The sequence below is a fragment of the Stenella coeruleoalba genome (genome assembly GCF_951394435.1).
Source record: "Stenella coeruleoalba genome assembly, chromosome: 9".
In the NCBI taxonomy this organism is placed as follows: domain Eukaryota; kingdom Metazoa; phylum Chordata; class Mammalia; order Artiodactyla; family Delphinidae; genus Stenella; species Stenella coeruleoalba.
Window position 1 is genome coordinate 28,779,736 of NC_137155.1, and position 23,573 is coordinate 28,803,308.

The window sequence follows — 23,573 nt, forward strand, 5'->3', positions numbered from 1 at the left end:
TTTCAGGTCACTAGGCTAACAATTTCCAGTTTACAGTTCTCTAGTAAAAAGAATTCTAACACTTTCCAGAAAATAGAGTACTACCTTCAAAACATTTTGGAAACCTGCAAAGTATAAACCAGACTTTTCATTAGTGCTGTAAAATTTAATGACACTTCCACTTATAATTGTTTTTTTTTTTTATTCAGGATTACATTATCTGGCATCTATGTCTTTCACAACTTTTATCCCTTTATCACAGCTCATTAGGCACGGAAAAGGGGAGATATGAAACACGAATTAAATGGCTTTACTGTTGGCCCTTTAGGCAAAAAAGACAACTCTACTCCCTAGAGAATTATCTAGACCCAAAGGTCAGTAGGAATTCTTTAGTTGTTTTTTATTCTACAGTATACTTGATATTTCCTACTGTCCTTGATAATTCTTCCTTGAATAAATATTATAGGACTTCAGTCTCATTAAATAGTCATGGCAGAAAAGCTGACGAACAAAAAAAGGACAAAGGAAAAAAATTACCACTGCTAAAATTTAATGTATGTCATTTTTTTCTAGCAGGCAAAACCATATATATTTTTGCAGTTATACTGTAGATTTTTTTAGCATTTCCTCAGCTCTAGCAATATATTCTTCAATACAGATTTTAGAAGCTAAATATTATTTTATTATATGGATGTATTGTTATTTACTTAAATAACTTGGAGGTTATTTCCATTTTTTGCTATTCAAAATAAAGCTACAGTGTGCACCTTTGTGAACATATCTTTACACACAACTGAATTTTCTCATAAATTCCAAGAATTTTAATATTTAATTCAAAGCATGAAAAATTTTTTTAATTTGATTTCCAAAAGAGAATTTTATATAGTTCCATCATTTCCTACTCAGAATGGCAGTATGAGAGCACCCTTTTTCAAGAAGTCCACCAAACAATAGACTTTTGCCAATTTCATTGATAAATATTACTTCTCATGAAGTCATTTTCAGAAAGTGAAAACCTGTCAGAATTAATCTCCACCACAAGAAACACTAAAAGAATTTCTATAGGCTAAAGGACAAGGATATCAGATAGAAACTTGGCTTTACAAGAAGGAATGAAGAACACCAGAAAAAAATAACAACAGCCAGTAAATATTACAGGCCATTGAAATTATTATTCCTATACTCACACGTACTTTTTGTTGTCTCCTTAAAGACATTTAGTCATTTAAAGTAAAAATAATAACAAAAATGGGTTTTACAGAATATTTAGAAGTAAATGACAATTGAAAATATATTGTTATAAATTTCTTAAATTGTTCCTTAAGTAATAGAATTTTTAGTGCTGTATGAGAGGAGAGGATAGTAACAGAATTTTTAATGTATGCTGTAATAAATTAAATATGCATATTTTATTATCTAAAGAAACACCCTCCAAAAGTACAAAGCAGAATAACTAAAATGCAACAAGATGAGATAAAGTAGAACCCTAAAAATACATTTATATACCCCCAAAAAAAGACAAAAAGGAAACAACTGGAGGACAATGAATGGATGAAACCAAAAACAAAAATCAAATACCAATATGAAATTCAAGCATGTCAATAATTACATTAAATTTTACAAACAAAACACTTCCCTTGAAACACAGACTATAAAGTGGGATTTAAAAAGCAAACAAGACTCAACCATGGTTACTTATGAAAAATAAATATACTTTAAACAGAAAAGTATGACAAATTTGAAAGTTAAAAGACTTTTTAAAAAGATTTACCATGCAAGCGTTGATCATAAGAAACCTGTTATACTATACTAATGTCTACCAAAAAGACTTGAAGATGAATAAATAGTATTACCAGGAAATTAGAAAGTATATTCAATGGGATGATAATAAAAGTACACAAATTAAAATTTATGAAACTCAGCTAATTCATCCTTAAAGAAAATGTAGTTTTCTTCTCCAATTTTTAAAATTGTGGTCAAATACACATAGCATAAAATACACCATCTTAATCATTTCAACTGTACAGTTCAGTGGTGTTAACTATATTCATAATGTGCAATCATCACCACTATCCATCTCCATAACTTTTCATTTTGTAAAACTGAAACAGTGGACCCATTAAACAATAATTCCCCATTCTCCCTGCTGCCCCGCCTCTGGCAACCACCAATCTACCTTCTGTCTCTGTGATTTTGACTACTCATATAAGTGGGTAGTATTTGTCTTTGTCTGTAAAGACAGTATTTGTCTTTTTGTGACTAGCTTATTTTACTTAGCATAATGTCCTTAAGGTTCATCTATTTGGTAGCATATGTCAGAACTGCCTTTTCTTTTTAAGGCTGAATAGTATTCCATTGTATGCATAAACCACATTTTAGTTATCCATTCATCTAGCAATGGATACTTGCGTTCGATCCATGTTTTTAGTTATTGTGAATAATGCTGCTAAGAATATGAGTGTATGAATACCTCTTTGAGACCCTGCTTTCAGTTCTTTGTATTCCTTTTATTTATTTTACTTTTTCTTGCCTAATTGCTCTAGCCAGAACTTTAAGTACTATGTTGACTGGAAGTGGCAAAAGCCAGCATCCTTTCCTTGTTGCTGATCTTAAAGGGCAAGTTTTCAATTTTTCACTATTGAGTATGATGTTCATTGTGAGTTTTTCATATATGACTTATGTTACGTTGAGGTAGTCTCTGTCTATTCCTCATTTGTTGAGTGTTTTTATCATGAAAGGGTGGTGAATTTTGTCACATGCTTCTTCTGTAACAATTGAAACGATCATGTGGGTTTCTTTTCCTTCATTTTGTCAATTTGTTGCATTACATTGACCAATTTTCATATATTGAATCATCCTTGCATTCCAGGAATAAATTCCACTTGGTCATTTTGTATAATCCTTTAATATGCAGTTGAATTTTGTTTGCTATCATTTCACTGAAGATTTTTGCATCAATGTCCATAAGGGATATTGGTCTCTAGTTTTCTTGTAGTGCCTTTGTCTGGCTTTGGTATCAGGGTAACATTCTTCAATAAATCTCTACTTAAATACATTTTGATTTAAGTAATGCAGTAGAATATTTCTAGACATTAGAAAAACAAGGTTGACCTTTTCTTTCAGCCAAGATGGAGTAACAGTGACGAGATCTACCCTACCTGAATCACCAAAAAAAATACAAAGGCTTTCAAAACATCAGACATTAGGCAATGAAGACAATGAGATGACCTTTATGATTGTTCCAGCTTACTACCAGGTGTAAGTTTGCATGCAGTGACTCAGGGAGAAAAACCTGACAGTGTCCCTAATGGGAGACAGAGCTGATTGTCGAAGGAAGCTCGAGTCTGTAAATCAGAATAATGGAGGGGAGAGATGCACAGAGAGAGAACCCCAAAGATGTGCAGAGAATCCCTCAAATAACTCATTAAACTACTGTTCAGTGCATGAGTGTGAGAAAACTACCCACATCTGTGAGGAGGAGTAGGGAATCACCTGAAAGGATTACAGTAAACAGTGCTTGGATCTCCCATAGGGTTGGGAATAATGCCTGTTGGCAACGACCAGAGTAGAAAACCTCATAATGCACAGAGCATGTAGTACTAACAAGGGTATTGCTTCTGCAGTGTGGAAAAATTAATTATAGACTTTTAAAGCAAGACCCAAAGAGATCAACCTGTTTACACGTAACTGTACTCCAGAATAAAACCCAAGAATATTTTTAGAAATACAAAAATACCCCAAAAGGTAAATTTCACAAGGCCTGGCACAATGAAAAATCACATACAAAGACATCAAAGAAGCAGGAAAACACAACCAATAATGAAAAGAAGAAGCAATCATTTGCAACTGACCAAAAAATAATACAGATGATAGAATTAGTAGATAAGAACATAAAGTAGTTATTCTAACTCCATTCCTACATTCAGGACACATGAAGAAAGACTGAATACCTTTCCTCAAGAAAAGCAAGGGAGGTATAAAAAAAGAACCAAACCAAACTTCTAAAGATGAAAACTTAAATGCCTGAGATAAAAATATACTGATCGGCTATAATTGCAGATTAGACATTGAAGAAGAAATGCTGCATGAACTTAAAATAAAAATAAAATTATCCAAAGTCAAACCTGGAAGAAAAAGAAAAAAAGAAAGAAAAAATGAGGGAATTGTAAAATAACATTAAGCACTTAAAAATATATAGAATTAGAATCCTCAAAGAGAGGACGACTGAAGAGTTATCTGAAAACTATAAACACAGATTCAAGAACCATAACAAATAAAAATCATGAGAAACATGAAGAAAATTACACAAAAGCATATCATGATCAAACTGCTTCAAACCATCAATAAAGACAATGTCTTAAAAGGAATCAGAAAAAAAGCCATACAGAAGAAAAAAGATAACAATGACAGATTTCTCATCAGAAAAAAAAAAAGCAAACTAGGAGACAGTGTTAAAGCAACATCTTTAAAGAACTAAAAGAGAGAAAAGTCAAGTTATAATTCTTAAACCAATGAAAATCTCTTTAATAAAGTTAAAATACAGACTTGTTCAGACATACAAAACCTGACAGAGTTCATCACCAGCAGACCTGCATCACAAGAAATATTAAAGTAAGGTCTTAAAGCAAAATAAAATAAAAACATACACATTTTTAAAACTTGGGTCAAACAAAGCTTAAAGCAAGACCCAAAGAGGTCAACCTATTTACAAGTAACTGTATTCCAGAATAATGCCCAAGAATATTTTTAGAAAAACAAAAATACCACAAAAGGCAAATTACACAAGGCCTGGCATCCAATGAAAAATCACCAGGCATGCAAGGAAGCAGGAAAACAAAACCAATAATAGAAAAAATAATACAAAATATTCCAAAAGGTGGTATACAGTGGAATACATTGATAACTATTTTAGAAAATTCTTTGGCAGCTTCTTAAAAATTCATACATTTCCCTAACACATGACCCAGATATTCTACTTCCAGGTGCTTACTCAAGAGGAATGAAAAAAGCTCATGGCCACACAAAGACTTGAACCAAATGTTCATAGCTGCTTCATCAGTAACAGCCCAAAACTGGAAATAACCCAAATGTCCACCACCAGATGAATGCATAAACAAATTGTGGTATATCCATATAATGGAACACTATTCATCAATAAAAAGCAATGCCCCATTGATATGCATATCAACATTTAAGAATATTAAAATAATTATACTGAGTGAAAAAGTCAGACCAAAACAAAGTTTGTACTATATGATTCCATTTCTATAAAGTTCTAGAAAATGTAAATGAATCTGCAGGGAACAAAAGCAGTTAAGTGGCTGCCTGCAGGTATTGATTATGGAGAGCTATAGGAGGGAAGGATCACAAAGTAAAATAAGGAAACTTTTCAGTGAATGGTATGTTCAGTTTCTTGATTGTAGTGATGCTTCCACAGGAAGACACATCTTACCAAACTGTTTACTTCAGATATGTACAATTTATCATATGTTATACCTCAATAAGATGGTTAAAAACCAAAAGACGGTCCATAGGTACTAATATGAGAAAACGTTTACTATAAATCAATGTTTTAAGTCTGTGAAACAAGATATATTTTATCATCTTGATTTTGTACAAAAATATAGATACATATACATGTCTGTATAAACATAGAAAATATCTGCAAATAAAGGTTTATGCTCACAGCAGGGCACACAAGGAAAGTAAAGAAGGATTCAGAAATAGTAGTAGATTGTTGCTTTATATATATCATATTTTTAAAAGGAAACTATTAGTTTGACATTTAATTTGTAAAAATAAATGGCCTTAGAGAAATTAGGACTGTCTCATAAATTTTTTTAACATCTTTATTGGAGTATAATTGCTTTACAATCGTGTGTTAGTTTCTGCTTCACAACAAAGTGAATCAGCTATAAATATATATATGTTCCCATATCTCTTCCCTCTTGCCTCTCCCTCCCTCCCACCCTCCCTATCCCACCCCTCTAGGTGGTCACAAAGCACCGAGCTGACCTCTCTGTGCTATGCGGCTGCTTCCCACTAACTATTTGTTTTACATTTGGTAGTGTATTTGTGTTCATGTCATTCTCTCACTTCATCCCAGCTTACCCTTCCCCCTCCCTGTGTCCTCAACTCCATTCTCTACATCTGCATCTTTATTCCTGTCCTGCCCCTATGTTCTTCAGAACCTTTTTTTTTTTTTAGATTCCATATATATGTGTTAGCATACGGTATTTGCCTTTCTCTTTCTCACCTACTTCACTCTGTATGAGAGACACTAGTTCCATCTACCTCACTACAAAAAACTCAATTTCATTTCTTTTTATGGCTCAGTAATATTCCATTGTACATATGTGCCACATCTTCTTTATTCATTCATCTGACGATGGACACTTAGGTTGCTTCCATGTCCTGCATATTGAAAATAGAGCTGCAGTGAACATTCTGCTACATGACTCTTTCTGAATTACGGTTTTCTCAGGGTATATGCCCAGTAGTGGGATTGCTGGGTCATATGGTAGTTCTATTTTTAGTTTTTTAAGGAACCTCTATACTGTTCTCCCTAGTAGCTGTATCAATTTACATTCCCACCAAGAGTGCAAGAGGGTTCCCTTTTCTCCACACACTCTCCAGCATTTATTGTTTGTAGAAAATTTTTGAGGATGGCCATTCTGACCGGTGTGAGGTGATACCTCATTGTAGTTTTGATTTGCATTTCTCTAAGGATAAATGATGTTGAGCATTCTTTCAGGTGTTTGCTGGCAATCTGGATATCTTCTTTGGAGAAGTATCTATTTAGGTCTTCTGCCCATTTTTGGATTGGGTTGTCTGTTGTTTTGATATTGGGCTGCATGAGCTGCTTGTAAATTTTGGAGATTAATCCTTTGTCAGCTGCTTCGTTTGCAAATATTTTTTCTCATCCTGAGGGTTGTATTTTCATCTTGTTTATGGTTTCCTTTGCTGTGCAAAAGATTTGAAGTTTCATTAGGTCCCATTTGTTTATTTTTAGTTTTATTTCCATTTCTCTAGGAGGTGAGTCAAAAAGGATCTTGCTGTGATTTATGTCATAGACTGTTCTATGTTTTCCTCTAAGAGTTTGATAGTGTCTGGCCTTACGTTTAGGTCTTTAATCCATTTTGAGTTTATTTTTGTGTATGGTGTTAGGGAATGTTCTAGTTTCATTCTTTTACATGTAGCTGTCCAGTTTTCCCAGCACCACTTATTGAAGAGGTTGTCTTTTCTCCATAGTATATTCTTGCCTCCTTTATCAAAGATAAGGTGACCATATGTGCGTGGGTTTATCTCTGGGCTTTCTATCCTGTTCCATTGATCTATATTTCTGTTCTTGTGCCAGTACCATATTGTCTTGATTACTATAACTTTGTAGTATTGTCTGAAGTGCAGGAGCCTGATTCCTCCAGCTCCATTGTTCTTTCTCAAGATTGCTTTGGCTATTCGGGGTCTTTTGTGTTTCCATACAGATTGTGAAATTTTTTGTTCTAGTTCTGTAAAAAATGCCACTGGCAGTTTGATAAGGATTGCATTGAATCTGTAGATTGTTTTGGGTAGTATAGTCATTTTCACAATGTGAGTCTTCCAATCCAAGAAAATGGTATATCTCTTCATCTGTTTGTATCATCTTTAATTTCTTTCATCAGTGTCTTATAGTTTTCTGCATACAGGTCTTTTGTCTCCTTAGGTAGGTTTATTCCTAGGTATTTTATTCTTTTTGTTGTAATGGTAAATGGGAGTGTTTCCTTAATTTCTTTCAGAGTTTTCATCATTAGTGTATAGGAATGCAAGAGATTTCTGTGCATTTATTTTGTATCCTGCTACCTTACCAAATTCATTGATTAGCTCTAGAAGTTTTCTGGCAGCATCTTTAGGATTCCCTATGTATAGTATCATATTATCTGCAAACAGTGACAGCTTTATTTCTTCTTTTCCGATTTGGTTTCCTTTTATTTCTTTTTCTTCTCTGATTGTTGTGGCTAAAACTTCCAAAACTATGTTGAATAATAGTGCTGAGAGTGGACAACCTTGTCTTCTTCTTCTAACTTTGGGATTTTTTTGTTCTTCTTTCTCTAATTACTTTAGATGTGATGTTAGGTTGTTTATTTGAGATGTTTCTTATTTCTTGAGGTAGGACTGTATTGCTATAAACTTCCCTCTTAGAACTGCTTTTGCTGCATCCCATCGGTTTTGGGTCATCGTGTTTTCATTGTCATTTGTTTCTAGGTATTTTTTGATTTCCTCTTTGATTTCTTCAGTGATCTCGTTTATTTAGTAGTGTATTGTTTAGCCTCCAGGTATTTGTATTTTTGACAGATTTTTTTCCTGTAATTCATATCTAGTCTCATAGCATTGTGGTCAGAAAGGATACCTGATATGATTTCAATTTTCTTAAATTTACCAAGACTTGATTTGTGACCCAAGATATGATCTAGCCTGGAGAATGTTCCATGAGCACTTGAGAAGAAAGTGTATTCTGCTGTTTTTGGATGGAATGTCCTATAAATATCAATTAAGTCCATCTTGTTTAATGTATCATTTATAGCTTGTGTTTCCTTATTTATTTTCATTTTGGATGATCTGTCCATTGGTGCAAGTGGGGTGTTAAAGTCCCCTACTATGATTGTGTTACTGTCGATTTCCCCTTTCATGGTTGTTAGCATTTGCCTTATGTATTGAGGTGCTCCTATGTTGGGTGCATAAATATTTTCAATTGTTATATCTTCTTCTTGGATTGATCCCTTGATCATTATGTAGTGTCTTTTTTTTGTCTCTTGTAATAGTCTTTGTTTTAAAGTCTATTTTGTGTGATATGAGCATTGCTACTCCAGCTTTCTTTTGATTTCCACTTGCATGGAATATCTTTTTCCATCCCTTCACTTTCAGTCTGTATGTGTCTCTAGGTCTGAAGTGGGTGTCTTGTAGATAGCATATATATGTGTCTTATTTTTGTATCCATTCAGCCAGTCAATGTCTTTTGGTTGGAGCATTTAATGCATTACATTTAAGGTAGTTATCAATATATATGTTCCTATTACCATTTTCTTAATTGTTTTGGGTTTGTTATTGTAGGTCTTTTCCTTCTCTTGTGTTTCCTGCCTAGAGAAGTTCCTTTAGCATTTGTTGTAAAACTGGTTTGTTGGTGCTGAATTCTCTTAGCTTGTGCTTGTCTGTAAAGGTTTTAATTTCTCCATCGAATCTGAATGAGATTCTTGATGGGTAGAGTAATCTTGGTTGTAGGTTTTTCCCTTTCATCACTTTAAATATGTCCTGCCACTCCCTTCTGCCTTGCAGAGTTTTTTCTGAAAGTTCAGCTGTTAACCCTATGGGGATTCCCTTGTATGTTAATTGTTGCTTTTTTCTTGTTGTTTTTAATATTTTTTCTTTGTATTTAATTTTTGATACCTTGATTAATATGTCTCTTGGCTTGTTTCTCCTTGGATTTATCCTGTATGGGACACTCTGTGCTTCCTGGACTTGAGTATTTCCTTTCCCATATTAGGCAAGTTTTCAACTATAATCTCTTCAAATATTTTCTGAGTCTCTTTCTTTTTCTCTTCTTCTTCTGGGACCCCTATAATTCGAACGTTGATGTGTTTAATGTTGTTCCACAAGTCTCTACGACTGTCCTCAATTCTTTTCATTATTTTTTCTTTATTCTGCGCTGTCGTAGTTATTTCCAGTATTATATCTTCCAGGTCACTTATCCGTTCTTCTACCTCAGTTATTCTGCTATTGGTTCCTTCTAGAGAATTTTTAATTTCATTTATTGTGTTGCTCATCATTGTTTGTTTGCTCTTTATTTCTTCTATATCCTAGTTAAATGTTTTTTGTATTTTCTGCATTCTATTTCCAAGAGTTTGGATCTTCTTTACTATTATTACTCTGAATTCTTTTTCAGGTAGACTGCCTATTTCCTCTTCATTTGTTTGGTCTAGTGGGTTTTTGCATTGCTCCTTCATCTGCTGTGTGTTTCTCTGTCTTCTCATTTTGCTTAACTTACTGTTTTTAGTGTCTCCTTTTTTCAGGTTGCAGCCTCATAGTTCCTGTTGTTTTTGGTATTTGCCCCCAGTGGCTAAGGTTGGTTCAGTGGGTTGTGTAGGCTTTCTGGTGGAGGGGACTAGTGCCTGTGTTCTGTTGGATGAGGCTGGATCTTTTCTTTCTCGTGGGCACGACGGCATCCAGTGGTGTGTTTTGAGGTGTCTGTAACCTTATTTATGATTTTATGCTGCCTCTCTGCTAATGGGTGGGGTTGTGTTCCTGTCTTGTTAGTTGTTTGGCATAGGGTGTCCAACACTCTACCTTGCTCGTCGTTGAGTGGAGCTGTGTCTTAGTGTTGATATGGAGATCTCTGGGAGAGCTTTCACCGTTTGATATTACATGGAACCAGGAGGTCTCTGGTGGACCAATGTCCTGAACTTGGCTATCCCACCCAATAGGCACAGGCCTGACACCCGGCCAGAGCACCAAGACCCTGTCAGCCACACGGCTGAGAAGAAAAGGGAGAAAAAAAAGAAAGAAAAATAAAATAAAATAAAGTTATTAAAATAAAAAATCAAGAAATTATTAAAGATTAAAATGTAATAAAAGAAAGAGGAGAGCAACCAAACCAAAAACCAAATCCACCAATGATAACAAGTGCTAAAACCTATACTAAAAAAAAAAAAAAGAAAAAAAAAAAGGACAGACAGAAGGCTAGGAGAAATGGTAAAAGCAAAGCTATACAGACAAAATCACACAAAGAAGCATACACATACGCACTCACAAAAAGAGAAAAGGGAACAACATATATATATCTATGTATATAAAAAATAGGAAGAGAGAACCAATTCAATAAACAAATCTACCAATGATAATAAACTCTAAATACTAAACTAAGATAAACATAAAACCAGAAACAAATTAGATGCAGAAAGCAAACCCAAGTCTACAGTTGCTCCCACAGTCCACCACCTCAATTTTGGGATGATTTGTTGTCTATTCAGGTATTCCAAAGATGCAGGGTACATCAAGTTGATTGTGGAGACTTAATCCACTGCTCCTGAGGCTACTGGGAGAGATTTCCCTTTCTCTTCTTTTTTGCACAGTTCCTGGGGTTCAGCTTTGGATTTGGGCCCACCTCTGCGTGTAGGTCACCTGAGGGCATCTGTTCCCTGCCCAGACAGGACAGGGTTAAAGCAACAGCTGATTACAGGGCTCTGGCTCACTCAGGCCTGGGGGAGGGATGGGTACAGAATGCGGGGCAAGCCTGCGGGACAGAGGCCGGCGTGATGTTGTAACAGCCTGAGGCGTGGTGTATTCTCCTGGGAAAGTTATCCCTGGATCACAGGATGCTGGCAGTGGCGGGCTGCACAGGCTCCTGGGAGGGGATGTGTGGACAGTGACCTGTGCTTGCACAGAGGCTTCTTGGCAGCAGCAACAGCATTAGTGTTTCATGTCTGTCTCTGGTGTCCGCACTGATAGCTGTGGCTCGCGCCCATCTCTGGAGCTCGTTTAGGTGATGCGCTGAATCCCCTCTCCTCATGCACCCCGAAAAAATGGTTTCTTAACTCTTCGGGAGCTCCAGACTTTTTCCCAGACTCCCTCCCGGCTAGCTGTGGAGCACTAGTCCCCTTTAGTCTGTGTTCACGCCGCCAACCCCAGTCCTCTCCCTGGGTTCCGACCTCTGAAGCCTGAGCCTCAGCTCCCAGCCCCGCCCGCCCTAGCAGGTGAGCAGACAAGCCTCTCAGGCTGGTGAGTGCTGGTTGGCACTGATCCTCTGTGCGGGAATCTCTCTGCTTTGCCCTCTGCACCCCTGTTGCTGTGCTCTCCTCCGCGGCTCCGAAGCTTCCCCTCTGCCACCCGCAGTCTCCGCCCATGAAGGGGCTTCCTAGTGTGTGGAAACCTTTCCTCCTTCACAGCTCCCTCCCACTGGTGCAGGTCCCATCCCTATCCTTTTGTCTCTGTTTATTCTTTTTTCTTTTGCCCTACCCAGGTACGTGGGGAGTTTCTTGCCTTTTGGGAGGTCTGAGGTCTTCTGCCAGCGTTCAGTAGGTGTTCTGTAGTAGTTGTTCCACATGTAGATGTATTTTTCATGTATTTGTGGGGAGGAAGGTGGTCTCTATGTCTTACTCCTCCAGAAGGTCTCTCTGTCATAAATGTTTTAACTCATTCCTTCTCATTCCTCATTTGAATTTCAACAAGTATAACAATTATTTTTTATTCCAAGGTTTGTAGTAATAAGGGGTATTAGTGATAAGTGTTTGCTTTTGCTAAGGTTATTGTTTAATTTTTACAGTTTAGTCTTGTAGTCTTGGCTACACTATATTCCTTAGAGTCACGAAATCTTCTGAACATGAGGTAAATAAAAACAAAAGTAAAAATAATCATAAACTAAAACTGCCTAGAAATATAGCTTTTCATTTCAACTAGTAGTAAATTAAAATCTTAGTTAAATATTTAGACCCCGGTATATACAGATGGATTCTCTGTGTGAGTGAAATCTGAAATAAACAGAACAAAATAGCTAAAACAGCCAAAGTGTCAAATTTAAGGCTCAGAAATCTGGCTGCCTCTAGGGTATAATTGCATTTCTTTCCAGGGAACCTCACACCTTGAATTAATGAGAACATTGGATATGGTTTTTTTACCTTTATCTCCTTTTGATATGTAACAGACCAAAAAAAGAAGGAACTAAGAAAAATGGTTCTATGACTCTTTACCAAAAACAACCCTAGGCTGACATTTATAGCATATAGGTCAACTTAAGGACACAACAGATTCCTTATATATTGAAATAGCCAACATTTCAAAAGGCTTACACCCTGACAATGTTATATAATTCTTATAAATTAATAATGATTTTTAAGTGCCAAATCACCTATAGGTAATAAAAGAAACCTATGATTTCTGCCTAGATTTCTGCCTAAAAAATCATTTTTCATTGAGAATAACTTTGCAAAGTAATCAATTGCCAACTTAACCAATGAGTTGTAACAAATAGGTTTTGTTTTAAAAGTTCACTTGCAAATCTTACTGTTTGAAACCTGGAATACATTATTTTCTCTGCTTAAAAATAATGCTAGATTTAGCTCTAGCCAGGCCACTAAAGCCTACTTAGTGCCTAATTTAATACATATAGCATATTCTACAAGTACTAAAGAAGAGAAACACCATTTTAAATACTGATTTTCATAAATAAATAAACGACGAAGCTTTAACGTGGAACTTGAGAAATGCATCATCCCCTGCTAAAGTGATAGCTAGAACTTCCCACTTCCTATATATCCTCCCCCTAATACAAAGTAGAATCAGTACATAAAACTATGAAATGCCTTTATCTTGTTGATCACCTTTATCTCCCAATAGAATGTTAGCTCCAGGAGGCCAGGGAACATACTACAGGGACAGTTCTCAACAACAACAAAAAAAAAGGTGGGGAGAAGGGGTGACTGTGTGGAGTCAATGTTATGATTGAGAGTTTGAGCAGGAAATGATGATACAAAAGATAAAACTAAAGGAAAATTAGAAACTCCAGGAGCAAGAATCTATATAGAAGCCACAGTTCAATTATAAGGTAATGATTTCAAATTAGATTAAGTGAGCTTTAAGAAAAATAGAATGTACTCCAATACAGAGGCAAAAATGATTAACAAGCTGAAAGATAACAAGGAAACAGTAATGAAGACAAATGTGTGTCCTGTCCACAGGAAAAAAAAAAAAGGCAATCATAAACTCCAGGAGATAAAAGCTGTGTAAGAAGACTGCTTTCAGCATATCATGCAAACTAAAATGTGGCATGGTTTTCAGCAATGGGTAGAATTCAAAAAGGAAAAATACATTTCAATTGGATATTAGACATAGGGATATACCTTTGGAATTCAGAAAACAGGATATAAATTTAGCAAATTAATGTTCTCTTCCCTGAACAAAATTTGTACAACCATAAGCAAATTTTGGTGAGTTGTCAACATTTAGAATTAACCTATAGACAAAACATCACGTTTAAAAAATAAAAAGAATCTGCTTTAACAATGTAGAAGTGAAGACATGTTTGACAAAAGTTAGTAGATAGGAATGGGGAAATTAGGAAGTCAAACTAACAGGAGAACTAATCACATATATAAACCTATATATAAATCTCATGGTAACCACAAACAAAAAATCTGTAATAAATACAAACACAAAAAAGAGAAAGGAATCCAAACATAACACTTAGGACAGTCATCAAATCTCAAGGGAAGTAAACAAAACATGCTAAGTGAAATAAGTCAGAGAAAGACAAACACCATATGATTTCACTTATATATGGAATCTAAAAAACAAACAAATGAACAAATATAACAAAACAGAAACAGAGTTATAAATACAGGGAACAAACAGCTGGTTGCCAAACTGAGGAGAAAAGAAATAGGTGAGGGAGATTAAGAGGTATAAACTTCTAGCTGCAAAATAAATGAGTCACAGGTATGAAATGTACAGCGTGGGGAATGTAGTCAATATGTGATAGCTTTGGATGGTAATATATTATAACTAGACTCATTGTGGCGATAAGTTTGAAATATATAGCAAAAACGAATCAACTGTGTTGTGTAACAGCAAGATCAACTATACTTCAAAAACAAACAAAACAATAAAACAAAATAAACAATAAAACAAAAAAAACAAACAAACAAATAAACAAATTCATAGAAAAAGACATCAGATTTGTGGTTACCAGAGGACAAGGGTGGGGAGGGGAGGAACTGGATAATGGCAGTCAAAACGTACAAACTTCCAATTATAAAATAAATAAGTGCTAGGGATGTACTGTACAACGTGATAAAGATAATTAACGCTGCTGCGAGTTACGTACAAAAGTTGTTAAGAGAGTAAATCATTAGAGTTATCATCACAAGGAAAAGATGCTTTCTATTTCTTTTACTTTGTATCTATATGTGATGGTGGATGTTCACCAAACTTATTGTGGTGATTACCTCATGGTGTATATAAATCAAATCATTATGCTGTACACCTTAAACTTATGCAGTGCTCTATGTCAATATTTTCTCAACAAAACTGCAAGAAAAAAATTTAATTCAAAATATTTTTCAAAGAACAGGAGCACTAATAGTCTCATAAAATGTATAGAGCCAAGAGGTACTGCCTACAATTGAAAGAATATATATATATAATTATAGATACCCTTTATATTATACTGTTAGAAATTTCATAAAGAAAGAAACTTAGAAAATGATGGAATAACTACATTGGGGAGTTGGCAGGTAGAAAATGATAGAAGTGAATTAATCCTCTTCTACCATAACAGAAAAGAAATAATCATTTCTAGAACTGATAAATGAAGAAAGAGCAGTATAAGCAAACTGTTTCAAGATACTAGAGGTCCCCAAAACAAGGAAACAATTGTAAGAGGTTGCCCTGCTTGGCATTTGATGTTTCTGTGCCATTTGATTTTTAACCATTTGTGTGCAATATTTTTAAGAATATTTTATGTGATAAAGCAGAGATAAGTAGTCCACATATACCCTCAATAACACGTGCAGCAGGCTCAGTATGAGTTCTGCACAGGACTATATGAGCCAAACTGTGATTTGCAATTCCAGGAAATCATAGTTATTTAGGTGCAAAGAATCAGAGTCAGGGAGAGAGAAATGTTCTCTCATATCCACAGAATCCAGTCCCCATTGATGAGCTGAGCACCTTTTTAAAGTATTTACCTCCCAATTATGGGATAGACACCTCTTCAGACTTTAAAGCCACAAGCAGCTGGTCAAACCTCTGAAGATCAGCCTCGCCCAGTCCCCGCCATAAAAGCATTCTCTCTGGTTAACTGTTTCTCCATCAGTGTAATCTGAGCAGTTCTGTAGGGACTTTCAACTATGAAAATCAGGCTTGCTTCAGAGATGAGACAAACACGCATTGTCTAGTTTTTCTAAAACTAGAAAAATTTTTGGCCTTCACAAATATTTTTTTAAAGAAACTATATCTATATCTATATATATATATATATATATTAGATAACTGGAAATATTAAAGAGGAAAAAAATAGAGTAAGAGATAATGTGTTGACATGTTAGATGCATGTCTGGGGACTTTGGGGTAAAGGATGAAGGAAGTGAAGCAATTGCTCATGGAGGATCTGGAGAGAAAGGGAATAACAGGGGCAGAGACCCTGAGGATAGAAGATGCCTGGTAGGCTTAGTACAGCTGGAGTAGAGTGGTGGTGAGGGGCAGTAATTAGAGACCAGGAGAGAGACATAATCTGGGGGGTAGTGTGACTGGAGAGATAGGAACAGGTCATACTGAGCCTTGTGGGACAGAGTTAAGACTTAGGGTTTTACTCCAATGAAAGGAGAAACATTGGAGCTATTAAGCAGAAGATTAACATGATGTGATCACTTGGGCCACTGGGTTGACACTGTCTGAAAATGTGGAAAGCCAGAAACACGGAGACTAGTGGTGACGAGAAGTGGACAGATTCTGGTTTTACTTTGAAGGTGGAGATGATAGGGGAAAAAGAGAGGCATTAAGTACTAAATCAAACTTTTCAGAATAAAAACCGGAAGGATGGAGTTGCCGTTTACTAAGATATGGAACACTCGGAGAGGAAGAGGACTTGGACGGGGCATGTCGGGAGTTCAAAAATGTCTACTAAAACAATTCTCCTTAGATAAAAAGACATTATATTGGGGCTTCCCTGGTGGCGCAGTGGTTGAGAGTCCGCCTGCCGATGCAAGGGACACGGGTTTGTGCCCCGGTCCGGGAAGATCCCACAGGCCGCGGAGCGGCTGGGCCCGTGAGCCATGGCCGCTGAGCCTGTGCATCCGGAGCCCGTGCTCTGCAACGGGAGAGGCCACAACAGTGAAAGGCCCACGTACCGCAAAAAAAAAAAAGACATTATATCTATATTTTAACCATAGTAAAATTTGAGTGAATCCAAATATTCTTCTCTTTTTTAGGTAAATGGAAACATGACCATTTTCAGATTTCTAATGTTACTAAAAGTATCCATTTTTAGAGTTGTTTACTAGGCTCACCTATGGAGTCCTCCTCTCCTGTCCCAAATCCGTATTGCAGGAAAATCGACTTGGAACACAGCAATTAAGCACGCAGATGAACAGCTCATTTATTTTGGCCCTGCTAAAATATCATTAATCAAATTTATGAATGCAATGAAATCACTTCTTCCATGTTTATTAAAAGTCATTATGAAAATGTTATCTCTGGGTTCAGCTGACAGTTATCAACTTAATGTAGCTTTTAATCAATGGCAACAAAATCAATTATGTCACCATTGGGCACCTTAAGGAAGGTAAATTACTGCCAGTCAGAAAGTATTTTCCTTTGGATTTATATCCTCACAGATATAATTTTTTTAAAAAAAGAAACTATAACCACAAAAAAGAGAGCAGAATCATGTTTTCCAGAGAGGTAGCGCTGTGTAAGGGAAAGGGCCCTTATTTAGGAGGAAAAAAAGCAGTCTGAGTTCCATGGTCCGCTATGTACCAGCAGTGTGACCTATGGGGAGGGGGAAGGGTAAGCTGTGACAAAGCGAGAGAGAGGCATGGACATATATACACTACCAAACATAAGGTAGATAGCTAGTGGGAAGCAGCCGCATAGCACAGGGAGATCAGCTCGGTGCTTTGTGACCACGCAGAGGGGTGGGATAGGGAGGGTGGGAGGGAGGGAGACGCAAGAGGGAAGAGATATGGGAACACATGTATATGTATAACTGATTCATTTTGTTGTAAAGCAGAAACTAACACACCATTGTAAAGCAATTATACTCCAATAAAGATGTAAAAAAAAAAAAAACCAAACAGTTTTGGCAGCAATAGAAAAAAAAAAAAGTCACCTGATGTTATTTAGCAGCAGATTCTCATTCTTTCGAATAACTTCTTAAAGCTTTACTATACAATATAAATGTAAAACGGTATTAATCATAAATTACATATATGTGTTTTTATAAATATAGGCAATTATATTTTTATCACAGAACCTATTCATTTCCTCATTCAAATATCATTGCTCGCTTAGTGCCAATCAAACTTTGAAGTAAAGATCTTCATTTGCTTGGGAAATATACAGGTATATGTTCAAGGCAGGTGAAGGATGGGTGGGTAGATGAATGGACAGGCAGATGAATTAATCAAATGATAGTGTGCATGAAACTGCTTCATAAAATTTCAAGTGCTATTCCAATGTTGATTTTGAGTACTCACGTAAAGTATCCACCTGCCCCCACAATATACTTTTCTTTCTCCACAATAATGGGAGATAATAGATTTTAGATTTTAAAGGTGTCTTGACAATGCATTAATTAAATTAATCTCAAGCTACACTGCCACCTTTTGAGGAAAGTTGATATGCTTTTCTATTACCCATCCCATTGTATTCAGTACTTAGTTGATATGCTTTTCTATTACCCATCCCATTGTATTCAGTACTTCCCATCAGAGATATGATTAAATGACATTAAGATTCTCCAACTCTAAAACAGAAATAAAGATATGTCCCAATCTAAATATAACCCTCATTAACATTTCTTAGGAAAAAAATTACAGTTAAAAAAAAAAGAAATTCTCTTGTAATTTACAGGCAACAGAAATTAAATCCTATTGGCCTTATGCGTTAAAATCCCTAAGAAATTAGTAGTCCAAAATCAATCCTCCTCAATTTCTTACTCCACTCAACCTCAACAAGGTGAATTCTCGATACTGGAGAGAAGCAGCCTTCAGAGGCCACAGCCTTGGTAATTCTTGTGGATACTCAAGACTGAATATATTTATCACTAAGTCTCTCATGAGATGCCTTTTTAAAGGGTCTGAAAAGTTAATAGGACATACAATATTATCACGGTATTTGTCCCATATCCATGAAATTTAGGGAAAGAAACATTACCCATCTCTTAAAAGTTATCACACTCAATATTATGCTTCTAAATTCAGTACTCAATAATGCCAAGTATCACAGTAGAGCCTCAGTGGTATCGAGAGAGGGAAGGTGGATAGAGAGAATTTTGGTGTCAGTAGGGTCAAAATACCAGTCACTTTATCAGAGATGCTCAGAAACCACAGGCTGTGAGATTAAACTCAGTTCCACCAACGGGGTAATGACAGCAATAAGTCTATCAGGGGAAAATCAGCCAACTCTGCCATCTCCATCCTCAAGTTGCTTTTTCTGTATGTTTGTTTTTGCGTTGTTTGGAAAATTGCAATACCAGCAGGCTCAGTCATTTGACACCCTTTTTATCCTATTCAGTATACTTGAACCCTCTTAAAATTCATTTCTCCTCTGACTTCTGTATTTCTCGCACCCCACTGTTGAATCAGCAGCAGAGTATAAGGACGCAACCTCCATAATAACTTGCAATGGATATTTTCATTCTTGTGCCTCATTAGCTAGTACTACTGTCTCTTATAGAAAACTTAGGTTTTAAATCTGCCTAAGAAAGCATTCTTCTTCTTCCCCACAGATGACTCAGCTAACTAATCATCAATAGATTTTTGTATTAAGTTTGCTGTTGATAATTGTGCCAGTGAGGACCAGCAGTGCTTCTCAAAACACTGTCATTTACCTCACACCTGTTAGAATGGTTATTAGCAAAAAGACAGGTGCTGGCAAGGATGTGGAAAAAAGGGAAGCCCTGGGCATTGTTGGTAGGAATGTAAACTGGTGCAGCCACTATTAAGAACAGTATGGAGGTTCCTCAAAAAATTAAAAGTAGAACTACCATATGATTCATCAATTCTACTTCTGGGTATTTACCTGAAGAAAATGAAAACACTAATTTGAAAAGACATAAGCATCCTAATGATCATTGCAGCATTATTTACAATAGTAAATAATTTACAGTAGAAACAATATTGTAAACAAGTATTCAGAATAGTAAATAATTTACAGTAGAAACAACCTAAGTGTCCATCAATGGTTAAAGCAGATATGGTACACATATGCACAGAGAATGCTATTCAGCCACAAAAAAGACTGGAATCTTGCTATCTGTGACAACTGGATGGATCTTGAGGGCCTTATGCTAAGTCAAAAGAGGAAGAGAGAGAAAGACAAATACCATATGATCTCACTTATATGTGGAATCTAAAAAATAAAACAAACAAACAAAAAAAACAAAACATCAAGTTCATAGATACAAAGAAGTGATTGCCAGAGGGGAGGGGGTTGGGGATGGATGAAATGGGTGAAAAGGGTCAAAAGGTAAAAATTTCCAGTTATAAAATAAATAAGTCATGGGGATGTAATGTATATCATGATGACTAGGGTTAATAATACTGTATTGCACACTTCAAAGTTGCTAAGAGAATAAATCTTAAAAGTCCTCATCATAAGAAAAGAGTTTTGTAACTATGTGTGGTGACAGATGATAACAAAATGTTTGTGGTCATCATTTCACAGGGCATATGAGTGTAGAATCGTTAGGTTGTGCACCTAAAATTAATATAATGTTACATGGCAACTATATGTCAGTAAGAAAAAACACTGTCTTTCCTAGTATTTCCCTTTGCAATTGCCTGCAACCACAAAAAGGCTCATCAGACATTCTAACAATTCAATTTTTTAAAATAAACTTTATTATTCTAGAATAGTTTTAGATTTAAAGAAAAGTTGCAAAGATAGTACAGAGTTCCCATGTACTCATACCCAGTTGCTTCTATTATTAACATCTTACTTTTTTTTTTCAACCAATTGCCACACCTTTTCTTGGCCCCAAACTCTCGGAGCGCTCATCATCCTCCCTATAGATGGATTTTCCTGGCACACGTTGAGTCTCGACCTTGGATCTGGCTGGATTCTTACATCATTTGTGCTTTCGCACGCACGGAGGAGGCTGCTCACATATACTACCTTTTAGGAGTGGGTAGAGATTTGCACATGAGCCACACGTGCTTAGAATGAATGAAATTGGAACATTCTCTAACACCATACACAAAAATAAACTCAAAATGAATTAAAGACCTAAATGTAAGACGAGATACTATAAAACCCTTAGAGGAATACATAGGCAGAACACTCTCTGACATAAATTGCAGCAAGATCTTTTTTGATCCATCTCCTAGAGTAATGAAAATAAAAACAAAAATAAACAATGGGACCTAGTTAAACGTAAAAGCTTTTGCACAGCAAAGGAAACCATAAACAAAACAAAAAGACAACCCACAGAATGGGAGAAAATATTTGCAAACAATGCAACCAACAAGGGATTAAAACCCAACATATACCAATAGCTCGTGCAGCTCAATATCAAAAAAACAAACAACCTGATAGAAAAATGGGCAGATCTAAATAGACATTTCTCCAAAGACACACATATGGCCAAAAAGCACATGAAAAAATGCTCAACATCACTAATTATTAGAGAAATGCGAATCAAAACTACAATAAGGTATCACCGCACACCAGTCAGAATGGCCATCATCAAAATGTCTACAAACAATAAATGCTAGAGACGGTGTGGAGAAAAGGGAACCTTCCCACACAACTGGTGGGAATGTAAATTGGTACAGCCACTATGTAGAACACTATGGAGGTTCCTTGAAAAGCTAATATGAGAGAGGAACTTCAAGATGGCGGAAGAGTAAGACTTGGACATCACCTTCCTCCCCACAAATACATTAGAAATACATCTACATGTAGAACATCTCCTACAGAACACCTACTAAAAGCTGGCAGAAGACCTCAGACATCTCAAAAGGCAAGGAACTCCCCACGTTCCCGGGTAGGGCAAAAGAAGAAAGAAAAAACAGAGACAAAAGAATAAGGACAGGACCTGCACCAGTGGGAGGGAGCTGTGAAGGAGGAAAGGTTTCCACACACTAGGAAGCCCCTTCACGGGCAGAGACTGCGGGTGGCGAAGCGGGGGAGCTTCAGAGCCCCGGAGGAGAGCGCAGCCACAGGGGTGCAGAGGGCAAAGCGGAGAGATTCCCGCACAGAGGATCCGTGCCGACCGGCACTCACCAGCCCGAGAGGCTTGTCTGCTCACCCGCTAGGGCGAGCGGGGCTGGGAGCTGAGGCTCGGGCTTCAGAGGTCCGATCCCAGGGTGAGGACAGGGGTTGGCTCTGTGAACACAGCCTGCAGGGGGTTAGTGCACTACAGCTAGCCAGGAGGGAGTCCAGGAAAAGGTCTGGAGCTGCCAAAGAAGCAAGAGACTTTTTCTTGCCTCTTTGTTTCCTGGTGCGTGAGGCGAGGGGATTCAGAGCGCCACTTAAAGGAGCTCCAGAGACGGGCGTGAGCCGTGGCTATCAGCGCGGACCCCATAGATGGGCATGAGACGCTAAAGCTGCTGCTGCCGCCACTAAGAACCCTCTGTGCAAGCACAGGTCACTCTCCACACCTCCCCTCCCGGGAGCCTGTGAAGCCCGCCACTGCCACGGTCCCGTGATCCAGGGACAACTTCCCCGGGAGAACGCACGGCGCGCCTCAGGCTGGTGCAACGTCATGCTGGCCTCTGCCACTTCAGGCTCGCCCCACATCAGTAACCCTCCCTCCCCCCGGCCTGAGTGAGCCAGAGCCCCAGAATCAGCTGCTCCTTTAACCCTGTCCTGTCTGAGAGAAGAACAGATGCCCTCAGGCGACCTACACGCAGAGGCGGGGCCGAATCCAAAGCTGAAACTCAGGAGCAGTGTGAACAAAGAAGAGAAAGGGAAATCTCTCCCAGCAGCCTCAGAAGCAGCGGATTAAATCTCCACAGTCCACTTGATGTACCCTGCATCTGTGGAATACCTGAATAGACAACAAATCATCCTAAACTGAGGAGGTGGACTTTGGGAGCAACGATATATTTTATTTTTTCCACTTTTTCACTTTTTGTGAGTGTGTATGTGTATGCTTCTGTATGTGATTTTGTCTGTATAGCTTTGCTTTTACCATTTGTCCTAGAGTTCTGTCTGTCCGTTTTTTTTGTTTGTTAGTTTGGTTTGAAATACTTTTCAGGGCTTCTTATCATCGGTGGATTTGTTTTCTGGTTTGGTTGTTCTTTCTTTCTTTTTTTAATTACTTTTAAAAAATTTTTAATAATTATTTTTGTTCTTTATTTTAACAACTTTTTTATTTTATCTTTTTCTTTCTTTTTTTCTCCCTTTTATTCTGAGCTGTGCGAATGACAGGATCTTGGTGCTCCAGCCAGGCATCAGGGCTGTGCCTCTGACGTGGGAGAGCCAAGTTCAGGACATTGGTACACCAGAGATCTCCCAGCTCCACATAATGTAAAACAGCGAAAGCTCCCCCAGAGATCTCCATCTCAACGCCAAGACCCAGCTCCACTCAACGACCAGCAAGCTACAGTGCTGGACCCCTTATGCCAAACAACTAGCAAGACAGGAACACAACCTCACCCATTAGCAGAGAGACTGCCTAAAATCATAATAAGGTCACAAACACTGCAAAACATACCACCAGACATGGACCTGCCCGCCAGAAAGACAAGATCCAGCCTCATCCACCAAAACACAAGCACTAGTCCCCTCCACCAGAAAGCCTACACAACACAGTGAACCAACCTTAGCCACTGGGGGCAGATACCAAAAACAACAGGAACTATGAACCTGCAGCCTGCAAAAAGAAGACCCCAAACATAGTAAGT

General features: G+C 37.2%; 1 protein-coding gene across 2 annotated transcripts in view; it reads right to left on the reverse strand.

Moving 5' to 3' along the window:
* The window catches only part of LOC307191450 (uncharacterized protein), a 447,023-nt gene that overhangs the window by 259,427 nt on the left and 164,023 nt on the right, over positions 1-23,573 (reverse strand). Inside the window, exon 11 of one of the 2 annotated variants that reach the window (XR_013829785.1) lies at positions 17,659-17,885. The exons of the other annotated variant lie outside the window; for it this stretch is intronic. The gene's annotated coding sequence lies outside the window, so the exon portion shown is untranslated. Of the gene's footprint in view, positions 1-17,658; positions 17,886-23,573 lie in introns of those variants that run through there. 2 annotated transcript variants of the gene reach the window in all.